This window comes from Pinus tabuliformis, chromosome 6 (genome assembly GCF_031772625.1).
Source record: "Pinus tabuliformis cultivar Carrire ecotype Pingquan chromosome 6, CPIR1, whole genome shotgun sequence".
NCBI classification, from domain to species: Eukaryota; Viridiplantae; Streptophyta; class Pinopsida; order Pinales; family Pinaceae; genus Pinus; species Pinus tabuliformis.
In genome coordinates this window covers 44,799,289-44,819,390 of record NC_142292.1, presented here as the reverse complement: position 1 = coordinate 44,819,390, position 20,102 = coordinate 44,799,289, and the positions used below count along the sequence as shown (strand labels likewise).

The window sequence follows — 20,102 nt, the reverse complement described above, 5'->3', positions numbered from 1 at the left end:
GACAACTTTAATGCCGTCATATAGATATGCAGATTGAAAAGTATCTGAAAATTTGCTTGAGAGATCAGAAATAAAAGGAAATATTAGAAAATGAATGGTAGGTGGACTGATTTGGAACTTACTGAATAATAAAGAGTCAAAGACTGAGGCTTAAGTGAAAGAATTCCTAAGAAGACCACCTTCAGAAAGAAAAATAAATTATATTAATGTCCAGAAGTGAACAAGATTGGTCAATGGGACTAGAAAGTGCAAATCATGTTAGTGATGTGGGAGTGACAAAACTGACATATACTTTATGAAAACTGGAAACAATGCTCACTGAAATGTCATGAAAGTGATATACAGAGCAGTTAATAGCCAGAATATTTCTGAAAAATTAAATCCAAATGAGTATATAAGCTTGCATTTATTTTATGTTCATTACGCATTGCAATTGCAAGATGACAGCATAAGTTTGTATATATTGCTAATATGACCAGCAAGACTGCAGCAGCTCCTTTCTTGGTACCTGCATGGTAATCAACTTTACCTCCTTAGTGTCATCCTGCACTTTTCCAGACTCAACATCTTAATATGGAAAATAGAAAGGTTTCTTCAAGCTTCTTTTCACTTTGGCTAGTAGATTTTTGCCATTCTTGGAGGTCCAACTAATAAGATGCCTTTCAGAACTCTTCCTTGCCTTCTTGAAAACTTCCAACATCTTTAAATCCTAAGTTAGGAATCTTGTTCTCTTTGGTTATCATTTCTTTTGAAATAAGTATAGATAAAACCACTAGAATTAGTGTTGTGAAAACTATCAGTAGGTAAAAGTAGAAGGTTAACTATCCATGATCAATATTTTGTGGATAACAAGACTATTGCCCTAAATACAAGGAGAAGATGCTCAAGGAAGACTAGTCAAGGTGGCAACCTTAAACAGTGATGATTTTTGACCACCTGTTACCTATTGATACAGCACTTGAGATCCAAAGTCCAAGACCAATGCTAGACAAAGGGCAACTCAATAGGAATACCAATTTCACCTCCTTGTGTAATCCTTCTTGTGTGATTGGTGTAATTTTTGTTGGACACAACTGACTTTTTCCTTTCAGTGTATTCTACTGAAAGTGTTTGCTCCAAGAACTGGTGCAAATCTAAGCGCACAGATGGTCGATTTCTAGGGTGTATCCTTTGAAAAACTGGGAAGTTAAGAGTTTTCCTATCAGAAATCTTAATGCATGATTTACAAAACACATTCTCTTAATTGAGGGTTATCGAATGATACAGTAATCCTTCATAGCAGCAACAGCAAGGATCCTCTACACAATTTTATATAATGCAATAAAACCAGGTATGCTTTCTTGATTGTTTGTTGTTTTGGAGGGCATGCCTTCTGGATAATTGCTTGCTCCTTATTACATAAAACCACCATAAGCACATGTAGAAACCATGCATATTTTGAAATTATCAATGGTAACCCCTCCCACGTTGATATCATCTCCTTCATTGTTCCTGTTAACCCACGAAAGTGCATGATCCCTAGGAGAATTTTTTATCCCACTCATCTCTTCCAGCGGGCAGCCGGCAGCCATTGAGATACACCTTGTAGCCGATGTAACGTGCCATTCATATCTCTGCCACTGGCATCAATCATATGTCTCCTCGCCCATTTGCTAAGAGCACATGTTGGAAGGTGGGCTTCTGATCAAAAGGTACTTTATTCATTTTGCAATCAGGTGCTTCCGCTTGTTTGTATTTGGGTAATTTGGCTTGGATTATGGGGTAACCGTTTTGGACAATTTGGTATCTACAGATAAATATTAATTCCCTAGATAAGTAGCCATATTTAGAACAATAGTTTAAAGCATTTTAGTCTTTTCCTATAAGCAGTAGAATAAGACAAAAAAGATGAGAAGACTTACTTGTAATTCCGATTTCATCTTGTCTATTTTGTATCGATCCTGTCACTCATTCCCATACTTAACAAGCTTGAGAAGTACCTGTAAACACAGACAGAAGACAAAGAACCAATCAAAGCAAAAGATCTATTGAATACAAGTGAATGGAATCATATACATTTCACACATATAAGCATCATAAGACAATACAAACATATGGCAGAAAGGTTCAAATACTTTCTTGAATAGAAGAAGGAATTACAACCATTGTGTCTTATTCAAAGTCATTCCTCCAGCTTGGATCCCATCCACATCACATCAAAAGCATGACAAACTTGTAGCATTACAATACTTGCTTCAAAGCCAATTCTCATAGCAACATTATCTCCTTACAATTCAACATAGTCCAGCCCCTGATCACTTAGATGAGTGGTCAATTTATAGGGAGATGAAGGAGGTTTTGTCATAAGTGGTGGTATTGAATGGCCTTCCATACTTAGAAGGGATGAGAGGATAGAATGCATCTTAACTCATTCCTCATCCATTTTTGAGCTCATAGGAGTTGATAAGTGAGGGAACCTTCTAGATGACTCCAAAAGATAAGAATATTCCCCAAACCCTATGTGAATTTCGCTCAAACTCGCCTAGCGCAGGTGAAAGGAAGCCTAAGTGCTCTGCAGAGCACCCTGGCATGGACTTAACTGCTCTGCAGCACACCCTTACATGGGCCTACTTGCATTGGTCCCTCTAGAGGTCATTTCAGGATGTCTTCATGTCATGAAACTGTCTGGGAAGGAGGCATTCAAAAGGGTGACTTGTTTAGGGCATGTAGCAACTGAAATTAGGGTTTGATGAGCCCTAAAATACTGATCTAGATGATGGGAGTGATGTGCCCAAATGGATCTGTAACAGTAACTTGGAAAAAAGAAGGGTCTCAACTATGATCTTGTTCCCTTACTTTAAATAGAGTGTTAATTTTTGATCCTAGTCTAGTGGGATCTCCCCTAATGGCCCAATGGGTATAGGAGGGCACTACTTGGGAAACCATGATTGAGATAGCATAGCCCCATCTCTTCCTATTCCATACCACTTTTTAACTTACATTATGAGCCCCTATTCCACCTCCCTTCTTCGGGTTCAACTGCTCATTAGTTCCCTAGGATTTGGCACCTACACATCCTCATACCTGAGTAGGGCCTGGAAATGCACCTTGGGAGGTTGATCTAGCTCAAAGAAACAAAAAGAGCATATGATGGACACAAGAAAAACAAAAGAAAAATCAAATTGCAAAAGATAGTCGAGACTTACAAATTAGTACATGGGCAAAAGCCAAGCATGAGCTCCACCTCCTTCATATGGCCATCACCCTGTTCCTAGGCCAATGTTTCCCTACCTCATAGAAGACAAGGAACCCTTGCATGTCCCAACCCTTGATAGGTGATGAGCTGCCTCATCCTAAAGGGGGTAAGAACTACTATACATCATACAAAGCAAACTCTCATTCCTTGAGCTACAAGCAATAATACAAAAAAGAATCAAGAAAAAACAAAAGGCATGTAGAGGGGTGGACAAACAAAGGCTAAGGTAACTCACACATCCACGATTGCTCCCTTCTCACATCTATACACTCTGGATGATGTACTCCATCATAGTCGGTCCCTTTAACCATGGCACATGTGAAAATTCTATCACTGCAATCACTAATTTATTTTACCTACTTATTTTTCAACAAGTTATTTACGAAAACCCTTTAGTAAACATTAAAATAAATTTTGCTACAGATATCACACCATAATACAGAAACAAGTACAGGCACAAGAATCAAACACATCAACACAGATATTTTGGACAATTGTCCCTGGAAAAACCCATTGCAGGAAAACCGGTGCAAGGAGGATTTTATTAATCAGCGATTCTTTAGTACAACTGGGTGCCAAACTGGCTTACCCAACAAAGATAATTATTTCAATAACTCTTCATCCGGATGGATTTTAAAAAAACGATTTCTGGGTTTTGGAGATCTCATGTGCTTTAGCATTTCCACCAATTTTCATGGCTAGATCACAATCGATGCTACCTCAAATCAACACTCCCTCTTAGCGAGGATTGTGCTCTAGTAATACTCTACACTGAGCATCACTTCGATTATACGACACCTGTACTTGTGCTGATGCTAGGTCTCCCCGCCCAACATCCTCTGCACTACTGCATCCTGTACTGCTGCCCATGGCTCTATCACTGCCACTGCTAGATTTGTACTGCAACTCCCTCTACATCTGCGCTGCTGCTGGTCCTTCCCAACATTGCAACTCCCTCTGCATCCGTGCTGTTGCTGGTCCTTCTTCCCAACACTGCAACCTCTTCTCATCATGCTGCATCGTGCTACTGCTAACTGCTACTGCACTACAACATCATACCCATTTTTGGTACTCAAATGGATTCTTTATCATCCCCATCTTCTCCCTGAAATAATCAAACTTGGTTCTTCCAAGGGTCTTGGCAAGGATGTTTGCCACCTGTTCTCTTGTAGGAGTGTAGCTCAACTGTACAGCTCCTCGTTGGACCCAGTCTCTGACAAAGTGACACCGAATATCAATATGCTTTGATCGATCGTGAAATACTGGATTCTTAGAGAGCTTGATGCAACTCTGATTATCACACATGATCCTAGTCGCCTTCATCTTTCTTCTGAATAGGTTCACAAGCAGTTTTATAAGCCATATGGCTTCACACGAAGCTGTCCTTGCAGCCATATATTTTGCTTCAGCTGAGCTCAGAACTACAAATTTCTGTTTCCTACTACACCAGGAGGTCATTCCTGATCCAATGTTGAAACGATACTCAAAGGTAATTTTTCGATCCACTGAACTTCCAGCCCAATCTGCATCAATAAATCCACTTAATCTGATATCCTTACTCTTGGTGTACAAGATTCCTTAATCGATTGTTCCCTGTATATATTTGAGAAGATGTTTGGTTGCTGCCCAGTGCACCCTCTTTGGTTCCACCATGAACTGACTGAGGGTGTTGACAGCGTAACAAATGTCTGGCCTGGTATTGACTAGATACATCAGGGACCCTATGAGCTGCCTGTATAAGGTGGGATCAACATCCTTGTGTTTTGATGCATCAATTTTCTTCCAGTTGGTGATCATTGGAGTAGCCATGGGTCTACAATCCTGCATCTTGAATCTCTTCACAATTTCTGTAGCATATCTCCCTTGCCCAAGGAAGATCTCCCCCTTTTTCTACCAAACTTCCAACCCTAGGAAATAATGCATTTGTCCCAAATCCTTCATGTCAAATCTGTGGCTAGATTCTTCTTTAGTCCCCGATGAGCCTGGATGTTCCTGTCAGGAAGAGATCATCCACATATAATACTAGGATTAGAGGCTCATTCTCACTCTTGAAAAATCCCATCTTCTGCAAGTAGCCATCAATTCGACCATACCATGCTCTAGGTGCTTGTTTCAGCCCATACAAGGCTTTTTTCAATTTGCATACATGGGACTTCTTCTCATGTGTCTCAAAGCCTTTTGGTTGTTCAATGTATACCTCCTCTTCTATCACCCCATTCAGGAATGCCATTTTGAAATCCATGTGATGAATCTCCCATCCCATCTGTGTTGCAAGAGATATCACGGTTCTAATAGATGTATACCTAGGTACTAGGGCGAAGGTCTCTTCATAGTCAATTCCTTCCTTCTGAGCATACCCCTTAGCCACAAACCTGACTTTGTATTTTTCCACACTGCCGTCAGTAGCGTATTTAATCTTGTAGATCCATCTCGAATCTACCACTAATCTGTCTTGAGGCCTTGACACTACCTCCCAGACATCGTTCACCATTATGGAGTTGTATTCCTCTACCATCGCATCCCACCAAACCTGATGTTGAGCAGCGTCCTGAAAACTGGCAAGCTCCCCATCCTGAGCTACTAATGCTTGATACTATCTAACTGTTTTCGCTAGCTTTTATTGTTTCCTAGTGCACCGATGAAATCCTCTACATCTTGCAGAATCTGAGAAGTTCCCTTCTCGTTCTTCCTCTGGTAGCAGGTGCTTCTGTTAGCTCCTCCTCCTCCTGTGATTCTTCCTGCTCCGAGGAAGAATTCTTTACTTCCGTTGGTTGAAGTGGTTTGACCAATGACTCGTCTTTTCACTGCTCCTCGGAAGGCATTTCTCGAGATTTTCTGAAGGCCCTGTCCTTCATGAACTTCACATCTCGTCGAACTACTACCTTCCTGCTCCCTGGAAGATAGATTCTATATGCCTTAGCGTCCTCGCTATATCCCACTAGATATCCTTTCTTTGCAGTTTGATCCATCTTCTTCCTCTTTGCCTCGGGTATGCGGCAATATGCTAAGCTCCCAAATATCCAGAAATGACTGACTTCAGGTGTCTTCCCTGTGAAGACTTTCTCTGGAGTAATATTGCCCAATGCACGATGAGGAGTTCTATTCTGAACATAGACTGCCGTGTTGCATGCTTCTGCCCACAGGAACTTTGGCATATCCTGATCATACATCATGGCCCTAGTTGCTTGTACGATGGTCCTGTTCTTTCTTTCTGCTACTCCATTCTGCTCTGGATTGTAAGGAGCTGTCCACTCCCTTCTGAAGCCCTCCTTAGCGCAAAAATCAGTGAAATCCTTATCGAAATACTCTCCACCATTATCTGAGTGCAAAACTTTTATTTTATTCCCTGTCAGATTCTCCACCAGAGCCTTGAACTCTTTGAATCGACGGAAAACCTCATCCTTGGTTTTCAGAAAATAAATCCAAGTTTCCTTGAGTGGTCATCAATGAAGGTGACGAAGTATTCGGCACCACTAAGAGCTTTAGTGGACATAGGTTTGCATATATCTGAGTGTATCAATCCTAGTACACTCTTGGCCCTGTTTTTACTTCTAGGAAATGCTGCTTTAGCCTACTTTCCCAAAGCACATCCCCTGCATACATCATCTCGTTCTGTACTAAGATCCGGAACTCCTGTTACAATTTTCTTGAGAATTCTCATAGCCCCATGGTGCAAATGTCCATTCTTCTGTGCTATAGTTCGTTCAAATCCTTGTCTCCATGACTGCTTATCAGCGCCATTGGTGATTCTAGTTGTAATCTGTACAACTTGTTACTTCTGATCTTGATCTGCAATTTTTTTTTCCAGCTCGGGTGTTTGATGTATACTTTCTCCTTGATGAAGAAAATGTCATAGCCCTTGCCTTGAAGTTGCGATACGGAAATTAAGTTCATCCCCAGTCTTGGTACATGCAACACATTGGTAGCACGGAATCGCTCTCCCGTTTCTGCTTGAAAAACTATGGCACCCTTCCCTACTGGAGTACACTTTGTCTTATTCCCCATGGTGATCTGAAAATTCATCCTTTCCTCCTGATAATCTGAAAAACATTCTCGGATTCCCGTCATATGCTAGGAGGCTCCACTGTTTATATACCATACCTCTGATGATGCAGAGCTAGTCACACAAGCAACTTCGTTTTCCAATCTGGAAGCCAACATAGAGAAATCGAAATTACTGTCTCTTGTGCAATTTTTTGAAAATCTGTGCGAGTCTCCTGACATAGATGCCTCTGCATCATGGTCTCGACCCATAATTGATTTTTCCTCCTGTCACTGATTACTTGCTCTGATACCATGTGAAAATTCTATCAATGCAACAACTGATTTATTTTACCTACTTATTTTCCAATAAGTTATTTACGAAAACCCTTTTTCAGTAAACATTAAAATAAATTTAGCTGCAGATATCACACTATAATACAGAAACAAATACATGCACAATAATCAAACACATCAACACAAATATTTTGGACAATTGTCCCCGGAAAAACCCAATGCGGGAAAACAGGTGCAGTAGAGGAGGATTTTATTAATCAACTATTCTTGAGTACAACTGGGTGCCAAATTGGCTTACCCAATAGAGATAAATTCTCCAGCACCTCTTTGAGACTCAACGTCAGACTTGCTGGTATTTGTGCAGCTCCCAGACCCTCTACGTTAGCTCTTGCCTCTTTATGTCAGCATTGGGCCTCTCTGCGTCACCCACGCAGGCCCTCCAGTGACTGCGCATTCCTGTTGCCTCTGCGTCTGCCCGATAGGCTCTGCGTCTGCCTCTCTAATCTCTGTGCTGATCTTCTGGTACTATTCTTGACTCTTTGTTTCGTACTCATTACCTCTTGCTGCAATCTAGGCCTCTAGTTCGAATTTCTCAGCAAACCCCGCTCCAGAAATCGAATTCACTGGTGCCCCTCAGTGTATCTCCAACTGACCCTCAAGTCCCCTTTTATACTTTTCCTGTTGATGAATCAACGACCGAGATTAAGTCCCTAATCAACGACTAAGATTAAAATAGACTTGATCCTTATCTTTTGGAAGCTCCTCATCCTTATCTTTATTAATACCCATTAATATTTTTATTTCCCTAAGTTTAGACTTAGGAACTCATTACAAATATTAATTGTTTCAATAACTCTTCATCCGTATGAATTTTTTCAAAACGATTTATGGGTTTTTGGAGATCTCATGTGCTTTAGCCTCTCTACCAATTTTCATGGCTAGAGCACATCCGATGCTACCCCAAATCAACAACACATGGACATGAAGTCTTTTCCCCTTCATTCCCTCATTATTCACATGGCACCTATCAATTGAAGGGTGGACCAAGGACATGTCACTTTTCCTTAAGAGTTGAGAACACCTAATAGGATCGTCTATTAACCACTTCTATTTAGGGAGGTAACACTATTATGTGACTGAGGCCCAAATTTGGGAAGATAGACCTTATATGAAGTGTTAATTTGCCCATTTCTTTCAAGCTTGGTTCACGTAGATGCAATAATGATTAATGTACCTAATGGTGAAAGTTGCGGCACTAGATATTGTGTGTGATTTGTAGGTGGTTCCATCTATAGGTTTGGGCAACTTAACTGGAATACAGGTCCCTTGGAGGGATATATTGACACCCATAGGTGATGTGTTGAGAGCCATGGGACTTCGGACAATTGTAAAGCATCATTTGTATCCATGGGCACCTTCAACACCCACAAAGTTCCTGCACTTTGCGCTATATTATTTATGGGATGATACCCCTGGGCCAACATGCCCCCAACCAACTTAGCAGTAATACAGGGCCATGCAGTTGATCGAGGGCCTAGATGGTGTTTGTCTCATGCCTTGAGACATGGGAGGGCTAGCACCATCTTCAATGCCTTCAACGTTGGAGCAGAATTAGGCATTCATACCACCAGGGGACCCATGAGACCCATTTTTATGCCCCAAAGCCCAAAAATGGGGCCCACAATGGATTTTGCTAGAGATCTAGTGGCCAACCCCTAGAGCATGATTTTAGAGGACCTCTACACTTGTCATGGCAGTCAAGGCCCCCAACGCAACCCCTAGAAGGGAAATCCACTAGCATGATGTCAACTTCTTGATCACTTCAGCTCACACGCATGGAGATAATTATGTTTTTATGAGAGCTACAAGGTTGACTTGTGAACTTGCTTGTAGTTTTCCCATTATTTTATTGTTTGAGGGGCTTGTAGGCTAAAATAGGCCTTAGCAGGACACATATAAATTAGAGATTGTGTCATTGTGATCTCTCATCATCGCATGTTGGAATTTTGGCCTCCTTAGAGGAGGAACTCGCACTTGCTTTCTTATGGATTTTTGGATGCATTTCGATATTTAGAGTTTATATTGGATATTCTTTGGAACCATTCTTTGATCTAATGGATGGAAATATTGCACATTATCTTGTAAGTTAACTTTATTGTTGAATATCTATTTCTTGAATGTCTAATGTATGGAATTATTGATTCTAGGTTATGCTAAATTGTGCACTAATTTGTTAAAGATAAATTTTGAATGCCATCTAGATGAATGTTGCACACATTACTCATACATAACATGTGATGAATTGTCCTAGTGGTGAACTCCTACTAATTGTACCATGAAATTCCTTTCTTCCATTGAGTGGGTAAATGCTTGAAATTTGATTGCTAGGGTATCAAATTGGCATCCTTAGGAACAATTTTAGCTAATCTTTGTCATCCTAGACTCCATATTCGCAAGGGACAAGGCACTAGTCGAATCAATTGGTGATGATTCTCAAATTTTGTCCATATTTTCTCTCCCAGTTTGGCTCTTTCAAGGCTAAATTGTGAAATTAGGGCTTGGCGCGAATCCCTATGCAAGAGGAATATTGGTGGTTGGAGAACCTAAACATCAAGACGATATTATTTGCCACAAAATTTGTCCTTTTGGTGGGCATCCACTTCAATTTCATCCATAAATTTCATGCCCTAGTTGTTTGCCCAAGAGGGAAACCATAGTTCTCCTTCCTTCAACTTAAGGGTTTCCTTGAAGGTTTCATGAGCCTTAGCATAACTGGTATACATTGCAAGAAGCCTTTTATCCTAGCCTTGTCCATTGGTTTCTCTAGCACTTGTCAAATCTACCAAACCCTATTTTAAGGTCTCTTCATAGAAAGTGAATTGCTGCTTTGTGAAGCCTTGAATCAAAATTGTGTCTTCTTGAAAAAGTCCTAGTGAGATCATACATTAACCCTAGAATATTTGTTATAAGTGATCTCCCTCCTACCGAGACTCCTCCCATCACTGAAATTCCGTAAAGAGCAAGGGGTTTTTGCTATGGTGATAGTGGCCCACTACCCGATTGTTGCTTCTTGGTCTAGTTTATGCTTTGTAGGGTTTCCCTCTCCAAGGGCTGCTAAATTTTGCAGCAACATTTTGGGCGTAGTTGCTGGGCAGGAAGCGAGTCTATCTTCCCCTAGATTGAAGCATCCAATGCTTCTTCCCATTTGAAGAGGTAATTTCTCTAATGACTGTTGGCATTATGGTGTGCATTGTTCTAGCTAGCTGATGTTGGCATTGATGTCAACCCTATGTAGCGTAGCTTATGTTTGGGTGCTTCCTTGTAGTATGGTTGTGTTGACATTAAGATGGTTATGTTGGCATTGATGTCAACCCTTGATGTCAGCGTTTGATGATGTAGCTTGATGGTAGCATGATGGTCATGGAGGGGTTGTCATGTGTTGGGATGTGCATTGATGGACATGACATGATGGTTTGTTGATGCTGCTATAAATAGATGGATGTTGCAGCTACAAGTAGAGGTTGTTGCTATAGGTATTGGAGATGGTTGCTTAGGTGATCTATGATGTTGTGTTGGTTTATAGGTTCATTTCGCTGTGGTGCTTGGGAGACATGTTTGATCCATTTGCTTAGCAAATGTTTGGAGGCATGTACAAAAGCTGGAGAAGGTGATCCAATAGGTGGCAGAAGTTTTAAGCTGAGCTTTTGTTGTTTTTCCTTAAGCTCTACCATAGTAGCTCCCATGTAGGATTATGCATGCGACTAAGAGGCTCCAGTTGAATTTTCACAAGCCTATGCATGTGACTGAAGGGCTCCGGTAAAAATCAGCTAGTGTTGTGCATGCTACTGAGGTTTTTTCACGAGAAGTCCTCTACATTCCTCGCGCAAATCAGATGAAAATTGGCATGGAAATTCCTAGAGGCTTCTAGATTAAGTTGTAAAGGTCAGGAATGGTTTGAAAAGGTCCTCCAATGATGTGAACACTTTTAGTGCACAAGTAGTGGTGTTAGTGGATTGATTTAGTCAAATTTGTGCGACTTTGATCCCATGTCTAAAGTGAATTTCACGCTTCACATTTTATATACACCACTTTTGAGTTGTGTGGTGGTTGGTTGAGTATGAGTGTGAGTTAGAGAAGACTGCATAGTGGAGGAATGCTTCAGATTTGATTGAGAGCTTAGATGCTTTAGTGTGTGAGTGTAAATGGTACTGTTGTAGCAAAATTTTGAAGCAGAGCATCAATTTTTAGATCAGATCCATGGTTGTTGTAGAAGAGTTTATTTGAGGGATATGGAGTAGAGTTTCTGTTGCTGGATGATTGCATTATTGATGGTTTTATTTGTGCCACTATTTGGTGGTGTTGAGAGCATGTTATTTGTGGTGTTTGATTGATTTATTGATGGTGTCTTGCTGTTGAGACTTGGATTGTAGAGCTGAATTCTTGTTGAGCAGAGTGTCTTGGATCCAGTTTGAAAATTTATGAAATGAAGTCCACATAGTGTAGAGGAGCAGTGACTTCATGAGAGAGGAGTAGTGATTTCGAAGCTTCAGCGAAAGGAACAAGTTTCTCCATCCAATCGGAGTTGAATAGTCCAATCGAAGTTGGGCAAGGATCGTTGATCGTGGTGGCCTTCAGCAAATGGTAGTCCGTAGATTCGTGTGAGAACATAGTCTTTCGAGCTGATCATTAGAATCGAGTCTCTTGGCTGATTGGTGTTGGCCTATTGTATAAGAGGTCGAGTCTCCAGGTTGATCGGAGTCACCTAACTATGTAAAAGACAATTTGCTTGACATAATAGATATTCAGAGCAAAGCAACAACAACAAGGGTGGTTTTTCTCCCATAAGGGTTTCCACCAGAAATCTTGTGTCTCAAGTGCGTTGATGTGGTCATGTGCATTTTTTACCGTTTATGTTGCTGCTTATAGTTTTTAGTTTCTGCTTCTATGGTGCACATGCTATGATTTTTATTAGCTGGTGGTTAACATATTTGTGATTCAGCAAGAAAATTTTAAATTGGTAAAAATCGTCTATCGATAATTCTATTGATTCACCCTCACGCCCTCCAACCCCCCCCCCCCCCCCCCCCCCCCCCCCCCCCACATCAATAATGCTCAAAAGATTGCAACAATTGGTATTAGAGCGGGGCTCTTTGTTGCAGCTTGATTGTTGGAGAGCAGATCTGGGGTTTGTTCTCCAAGGAAATTGGTTCTTACTGCTGCAAATTTTAAGGTATGGCAAGAAAGTGTGAAAATTATATTATTGCTTTGAGGATCTGACATTTGGAGATTGGTTTGCGAAGGATATGATGGAGATTCGCCTTCATCTTAAGAACATAAGTAAAATGCTCAAGCAAGGCGAATTATTTTCGAAAAATCTCCATAATGCAGAGTTTAGAGAAAATTGGAGATTTAAAATCTGCCAAGGAAGTTTGGGATAGACTCCATATGTTATAAGGAGCTAGCAACAACAACAATGATGAAGAGGTTGAGAAGAGCAACAAAAAGAAGAAGGAAGCTCTAGTTGAACCAACGGTGAAAAATGACAACAAGTCTAAAGGTATATGCTGTAATGATTTAATTTTGAGTTATATTTCTAATAGCGCTACTGATAATGATTCAGATTTAGATAGTGAAAAAGATGGTGATCACAATTATATGCTCCTTAAGGTTGAATATGCATCTACCATGGTTGTTATTGAAGAATTTTCTAGTGAAATTGGTGGATTAACATATGTATGCAATGACCATGAGAAGAAATTGCAGGTTTGTAATCAAAAGGAGAAGAATCTCAAGGAATGTTAAAATTGGCAACTAGGGGAAAACTTCATGTGGGTCATCTTGTTTATGGCTGATAATATTTTTATTAGATTCCTCTCGTCGAGAGGTGTAGGATTGATATAAAGATCATCTGATTCCGATAAGTATTCATGGAGATATGAATTTATTTTGATTATGGAATTCTTATCAAGCCGACCTACAACTCATGTAGGCTCAAAAGCCCAACAGTCGCATCTATTCAAACACCAACATTGTGTGTAAATATAGGAGGACTTTTCCTCATTTGGACTCACTCATCTCATCACATCTCTCTCTCTCTACTGCGCAGAAAAGAGTCTCTTCTCTACTGTGCAGAAAATGGTCTCTCTCTCACACATGTGAAGACGGAAGTTGCCGAAACTGAAGCTGCAACTGCAGAAGTAAAGATTGACCTGCGTGGACTAGAAGATCTCCTCATCTGAACTGCGCTGTAGGTTCATCTGAACCTCCTCTAGAAGCCACAACTTTTGGTGGTGGAATTAAGCCAATCCGACAGTCGGTTTGTGAGATATCCCCTGCCCTAGTTTGATAATGAAGCCGCTAATGCTAATGTTGCTGATTTAGGGTTTGCTATTGCTGATATGAATCGGATTTATTGTACTATTTCTCTCTGCTGAATTATTGAAGATAAAAGAAGATTGGATCAAAGGGTTTCCCCACACATTGTGGGGTTTGTCCCTGGCTAGCCATCACATCTTGTGTCTCTTGTCTTGGCTTGTTTTCTGTTCTATCTGCACTTTAATTTATGTACATGTGATTGCTAATCTGTGGAATATAATAAGAAAAGGAAGTAAACTGTTATAAGCATAGAACATACGATAACTTAACATGGAATCAGAGCTGAGCTGAAGACAAAGCCTGAGCAATCACCAAAGAGAAGATTGGCAAGGCTATCTTAAAACAATGATGGGGTCCTCAGCACTCTTTCCTGCCGAAGACAAGCTCTGTGAGAAAGATGACTATCACGGATGGAAGATGTCTATCGATCTAACCCTTGAGGACCAAGGAGTGTTGGATCATGTGAGAGGCAATATTATTGAGCCTCCATCAAGTGCACCTCCTGCTGCTAGGAATAAATGGAAGAACGGAGAAATTAAAGCGAAGAAGATCATGCTAGACTCTATCGACAAGTGCTTAGTGGCCTACATCTTTGATCTAGACACCTCCAAGGAAATCTACGATAGACTGGTGAGTTTATTTAAAGTTAATGATGCAAATCAAGTTTTGTTTCTTAGAAATAAGCTGAGGGAAATGAAGGGTAAAGATGAGAGTATGCAAGCATATTTCTTAAGAATCACCGAGATTAAGAATGATCTCCTATCTATTGGGGAGACTATTACTGACAGAGAAATGACACTCACAACTCTTGGAGGATTACCATCCGAATGGTACGTGTTTAGGACTACTCTTTTGAACAATAATGTAATTCTTGGTTTCGAGGAATTAATGGCTAGATGCATTCAAGAAGAAACAAGGGTAGAAGAGCAAGAAATGCCCTTGCCTAAAGGTCCTCCTGGTGCTCTTTCTTCTCATGCTAAGAAAAGAAATAATTCTAGGTATAAATCGAAAAGAAAGGCTAGACCTAAGGGTGGAAGAAAAGGACGATGTTTCATTTGCAATAAAGCAGCTCACTATGCAAGGGAATGTTCTGATAGAAAGGACTTTCACCGTGACGATGATCAAAATCCCTCTCATGGTAATCGAAGGAATGGAAAATTCAACAGCAAAGGTAAAAGGAATGCTGGAAATCAAGGAATAGGGCAACCATTCAAGAAGGCTAGAAATTCCAGGTATGAATCTAACACTATTGACAATAAGCAGGCTGAATATTATCTACCAGTTGTTCTATCTACCTCCGCTCCTTCGGACTCAATGGGAATTTGGCTTATTGATAGTGGTGCCTCAAGACACTTCCCTGGTTACAAAGAAGTACTCCATAATCTGGTAGAGAAAGAAACTAACCTGGAAATTGTCCTTGGAGATGACATGAAATACCCCGTGAAAGGTGTAGGCAATGTTTCTCTCAAATTGAGTCAAGGTAGTACGATTCAATTACAAGATGTATTATATGTACCTGATCTCAAAAAGAACCTGGTATCCATCACGGTAATGGAAGACAAAGGCTACAAGGTAACCTTCAGCGATGGCAAGGTACTTATTTGGAAAAATAATGTTAAAGATGCTTTCACTCTTGGGTTTCGAGTTGATTCTTTATATCAGGTCGGTGGAAGTCCGCTAGGTGTCATGTCTTGTGACGCAACTCTTCAGTCCGAACTTTGGCATCAGAGGTTTGCCCACCTTCATTACAAAGCTCTACCCGATGTAAGACAGATGGTAACAGGGATGCCCGAATTCCACGTAGAGAAAGAAGGTGTATGTCCGGGATGTGCCGAAGGAAAGCTCAAAAGGGGACCATTCCCTTCAAGTCAAAGCAAGACCTCCGATATATTACAACTAGTTCACTCAGACATATCTAGTATGATGCCTGTGAACTCCTTGGGAGGATATTCATGTTATCTCACTTTTACAGATGATTATTCTCGAAAGACCTGGATATACTTCTTGAAAAAGAAGGATGAAGTGTTCTCTTGGTTTCAACACTTCAAAGCCCTAATCGAGAATCAAATCGAAAAGAAGATCAAGATCTTAAGAACTGATAATGGGACTGAATATGAATCTAATGAGTTCCATGATTTTTGTAAAGACGTTGGCATCAAGAGGGAGACTACTACACCATATACTCCTGAACAGAATGGTGTGGCAAAACGGAAGAACCGCACAATTATGGAAGCTGTCTTGGCCATGCTACATGATCAAAGACTTCCGAAGTTTTTATGGGCTGAAGTTGCAAACACTGCCGTATATGTACAAAATCGATGCCCTCATCAAGCATTGGTTCCAAGACTCCTGAAGAAAAGTTCACCGGTAAAAAACCTAATGTTTCTCATTTAGAATTTTTGGAAGCCCTATATATTTTCATGTGCCGAAAGAGAAAAGAAATAAATTGGGAGCATCTGGAAAGAAGGGAATTTTCGTGGGCTATGGTGAAAATACTAAAGGCTATAGAATCTATGTAGCCGGTCAAAGGGAAGTCGTAATTAGTCATGATGTCACCTTTGACGAAGATATGGCTCTCAGCAAGGTGAACAATCTTCCGACTTTGAGGAGCTCTCAAGAAGCCGACACCAGGGAACCAAAAGAAAAGGATGATGAATCAATGCCTGATGTAGAAGAACCCATGGATCCGATTGATCCTCCTCCACACGAGCCTTCCTCTTCTAGGAAGAGGCCTTCATGGCTTAGGGGGCTATTTGATGATGCTGAAGGACATGCTGCACCCCGAGGAACCTTTCGTGAAAGTAAGAAACCTAATAGGTATCAGGGATACCTGACCATCATGAGCACGATCATACAAAATGAGCCTTCATCATTCTCAGATGCCGTCAAGCATCAAGTATGGAAGGATGCTATGATCGAAGAATATGAGTCTATCATGAAGAATGATGACTGGGAAGTAATTCCCAGACCCCAGGACAAGACAGTTGTTACTTCCAAATGACTTTACAAGATAAAGCATGTAGCAGATGGAAGTACGGAAAAGTATAAGGCTCGTTTTGTTGCTCGTGGTTTCTCCTAGAAGGTAGGTATAGACTATGATGAGATATTTGCACCTGTTGCCAGATATACGACCATCCGCTCGATCATAGCCCTTGCCGCTTCACAATGATGGAACCTACATCAGATGGATGTCAAGACTGCGTTCTTGCACGACTTGATCAAAGAAGAGGTCTACGTGGAGCAACCCGAAGGATTTGAAATTTATGATTGAAAATCTCATGTATGCAGGTTGAAGAAGGCTCTCTATGGGCTGAAGCAAGCACCCCGAGCATGGTATGAGAGGATCGACAACAACTTGATGAAGCTGGGATTCACTAGGAGTGAAGCCGATCCTAACCTTTACTTTAAGGTTGAAGATGATAAACCTCTCATACTGGTGTTGTATGTGGATGATCTCTTTCTAACAGGTGCAGACCCTCTCATTCGCAAATGTAAGAGGGAGTTGGCCTCTGAATTTGAAATGAAGGACTTAGGGCTGATGCACTATTTCCTAGGACTTGAAGTGTGGTAGAAGCCAGGAGAAACTTTCCTATCTCAAGGAAAATATGTGGTGAAGATATTGGAAAGATTCGGTATGGTGGACTGCAAGCCTGTAACTACTCCGATGGAGCTTGACTTCAAGAAGTTAAGCGGTAGTGCTGCTGGACTTATTTTACGAAATGCTACCAAGTATCAGCAACTCATCGGAGCATTACTGTTCTTAGTGAACTCCCGTCCAGATATATGCTTCGCAGTCAACACGTTGAGTCAACATATGGTTGAACCCCACCACATACATTGGATTGGTGCCAAGAATCTGTTGAGATATCTTCGTGGCACTATCACTTATGGGTTAAGATACACTGCCGGAGATGTGAGACTATTTGGATACATAGACGCTGATTGGGCAGGCAATGTGGAGGATCGTAAGAGCACTTCCGGGTGTTGTTTCTCCTTGGGATCTGCTTCGATATCCTGGATGAGCAGGAAACAGAAGTCGGTGGCCTTGAACACCGCCGAAGTAGAGTATATTGTTGCCAGCATGGCCTCTTGTGAGGCAGTTTGGTTGCGAAAGCTCTTCAGTGAGCTGTTTGGATTTACATTGGATACCACCGTGATCCTTTGTGACAACCAGAGTGGGATTCGTTTGTCAGAGAATCTTGTATTTCATGATCACTCCAAGCATATTGATATTAGATACCACTATATTCGAGATATGGTGTAGAGGGGAGCTTTAAGGCTCCATCATATCGATATAGATGAACAGGTCACCGACATTTTGACAAAACCCCTTGGGAAAGTAAAATTTCTGACTTTCCGAGAACAACTTGGAGTTGTTCAAAGACCCTCCAATGAGGTTCATATATGATGCATTGAGCTCTGGGAGCTCCAGGGGGGTGCGGGGTGCTTCTTGGAGTAGCATATGACCACATGATGACTCACTATCCCCTGGTGGTATACATGTACACCTCGTGGTGACATTGTAGCAGGATTGATGTGTTCTCCTGTGAGGCCTGGATTCATGTGTTCTCCATGGCGATTGTAGCAGGATTGATGTGTTCTCCTGTGAGGCCTAGATTGATGTGTTCTCCATGTCGATTGTAGCAGGATTGATGTGTTCTCCTGTGAGGATAGGATTGATTAGTTCTCCTGTCGAGGCATCCTACCCATGCAGTCTGGGACTCATGGGAAGTACCTCTCATCTGATCAATGAGCAGGGAAATGAAGTTAGGGACTATAGTAGTATCGATTGACGCATTGTTGTATCTACCGTACTCCCTACGCTAGGATGACCTCCATTGCTTTGGGATCAATGATACTGGTCTGGGACCAGTGGTAGGAGTTGTACCATACTATGACACTGACTTCGGGTCAGTTGAGACTGGTCTGGGACAAGTGGTACATACTCTGAGACTAACTTTGTGTCAGTGCAGTACTAGTCTAGAACCAGTGAGAGTGGTACATACTGTAACGTTGACTTCGGGTCAATTGAGAGTGGTCTGGGACCAGTGGTACACTCTCTGAGACTGCGATACTGGTCTGGGACCAGTGGTAGGAGTGGTACTTACTATGAAGCTGACTTCGGGTCGGTTGAGACTCGTCTGGGACCAGTGGTATGCACTCTGAGACTGAATTTGAGTCAGTGGAGGATGATACTGGTCTGGGAACAGTGGTACGCACTCTGAGACTGACTTTGAGTTAGTGGAGGATGATACTGGTCTGGGACCAGTGGTACGCACTCTGAGACTGACTTTGAGTTAGTGGAGGATCGCACTCTGAGACTGACTTTGAGTTAGTGGAGGATGATACTGGTCTGGGACCAGTGGTACGCACTCTGAGATTGACTTTGAGTCAGTGGAGGATGATACTGGTTTGGGACCAGTGGAGTTGTATTCACTATGACGTTGATTTCGGGTTGGTTGAGACTGGTCTGAGACCAGTGTTACATACTCTGAGACTGACTTTGAGTCAGTATGATACATCCTCGATCATTTCTTCTTCTTCATAATTCAGACAAAAATAGAGTAGAACAGAACAATGCAAGAGCAGAGCATAACATAGTAGAACAATACAGATCAGTACAGGGCAGAACAGGTAGAATAGAGCAGAGCAGGGCAAGGGATAGGCTGTACAGGGCAGTGCATTTGATGGATGAATAGTAACGACCGATAGACAGATTGCAGATGATGTTCTCCCTAGTTGAGAGGGAGTGTTAAAATTGGCAACTAGAGCAAAACTTCATGTGGGTCATCTTATTCATGGCTGATAATATTTTATTAGATTCCTCTCGTCGAGAGGTGTCGGATTGATATAAAGATCATCCGATTCCGATAAGTATTCATGGATATATGAATCTATTTTGATTATGGAATTATTATCAAGCCGACCTACAACTCATGTAGGCTCAGAAGCACAACAGTCGCATTTATTCAAACACCAACATTGTGTATAAATATAGGAGGACTTTTCCTCATTTGGACTCACTCATTTCATCACATCTCTCTCTCTCTCTACTGCGCAGAAAAGAGTCTCTTCTCTACTGTGCAAAAAAGGGTCTCTCTCTCACACATGTGAAGCCGGAAGCTGCTGAAACTGAAGCTGCAATTGCAGAAGTAAAGATTGACCTGCGTGGACTAGAAGATCTCCTCATCTGAACTGCGCTGTAGGTTCATCT

The 20,102-nt window shown here is 41.3% G+C and overlaps 1 protein-coding gene across 4 annotated transcripts in view; it reads left to right on the top strand.

The window, feature by feature from the left end:
• LOC149257136 (DUF21 domain-containing protein At2g14520-like) overlaps window positions 1-20,102 on the top strand; it is a 478,430-nt gene that overhangs the window by 138,597 nt on the left and 319,731 nt on the right. The window lies entirely within an intron of this gene.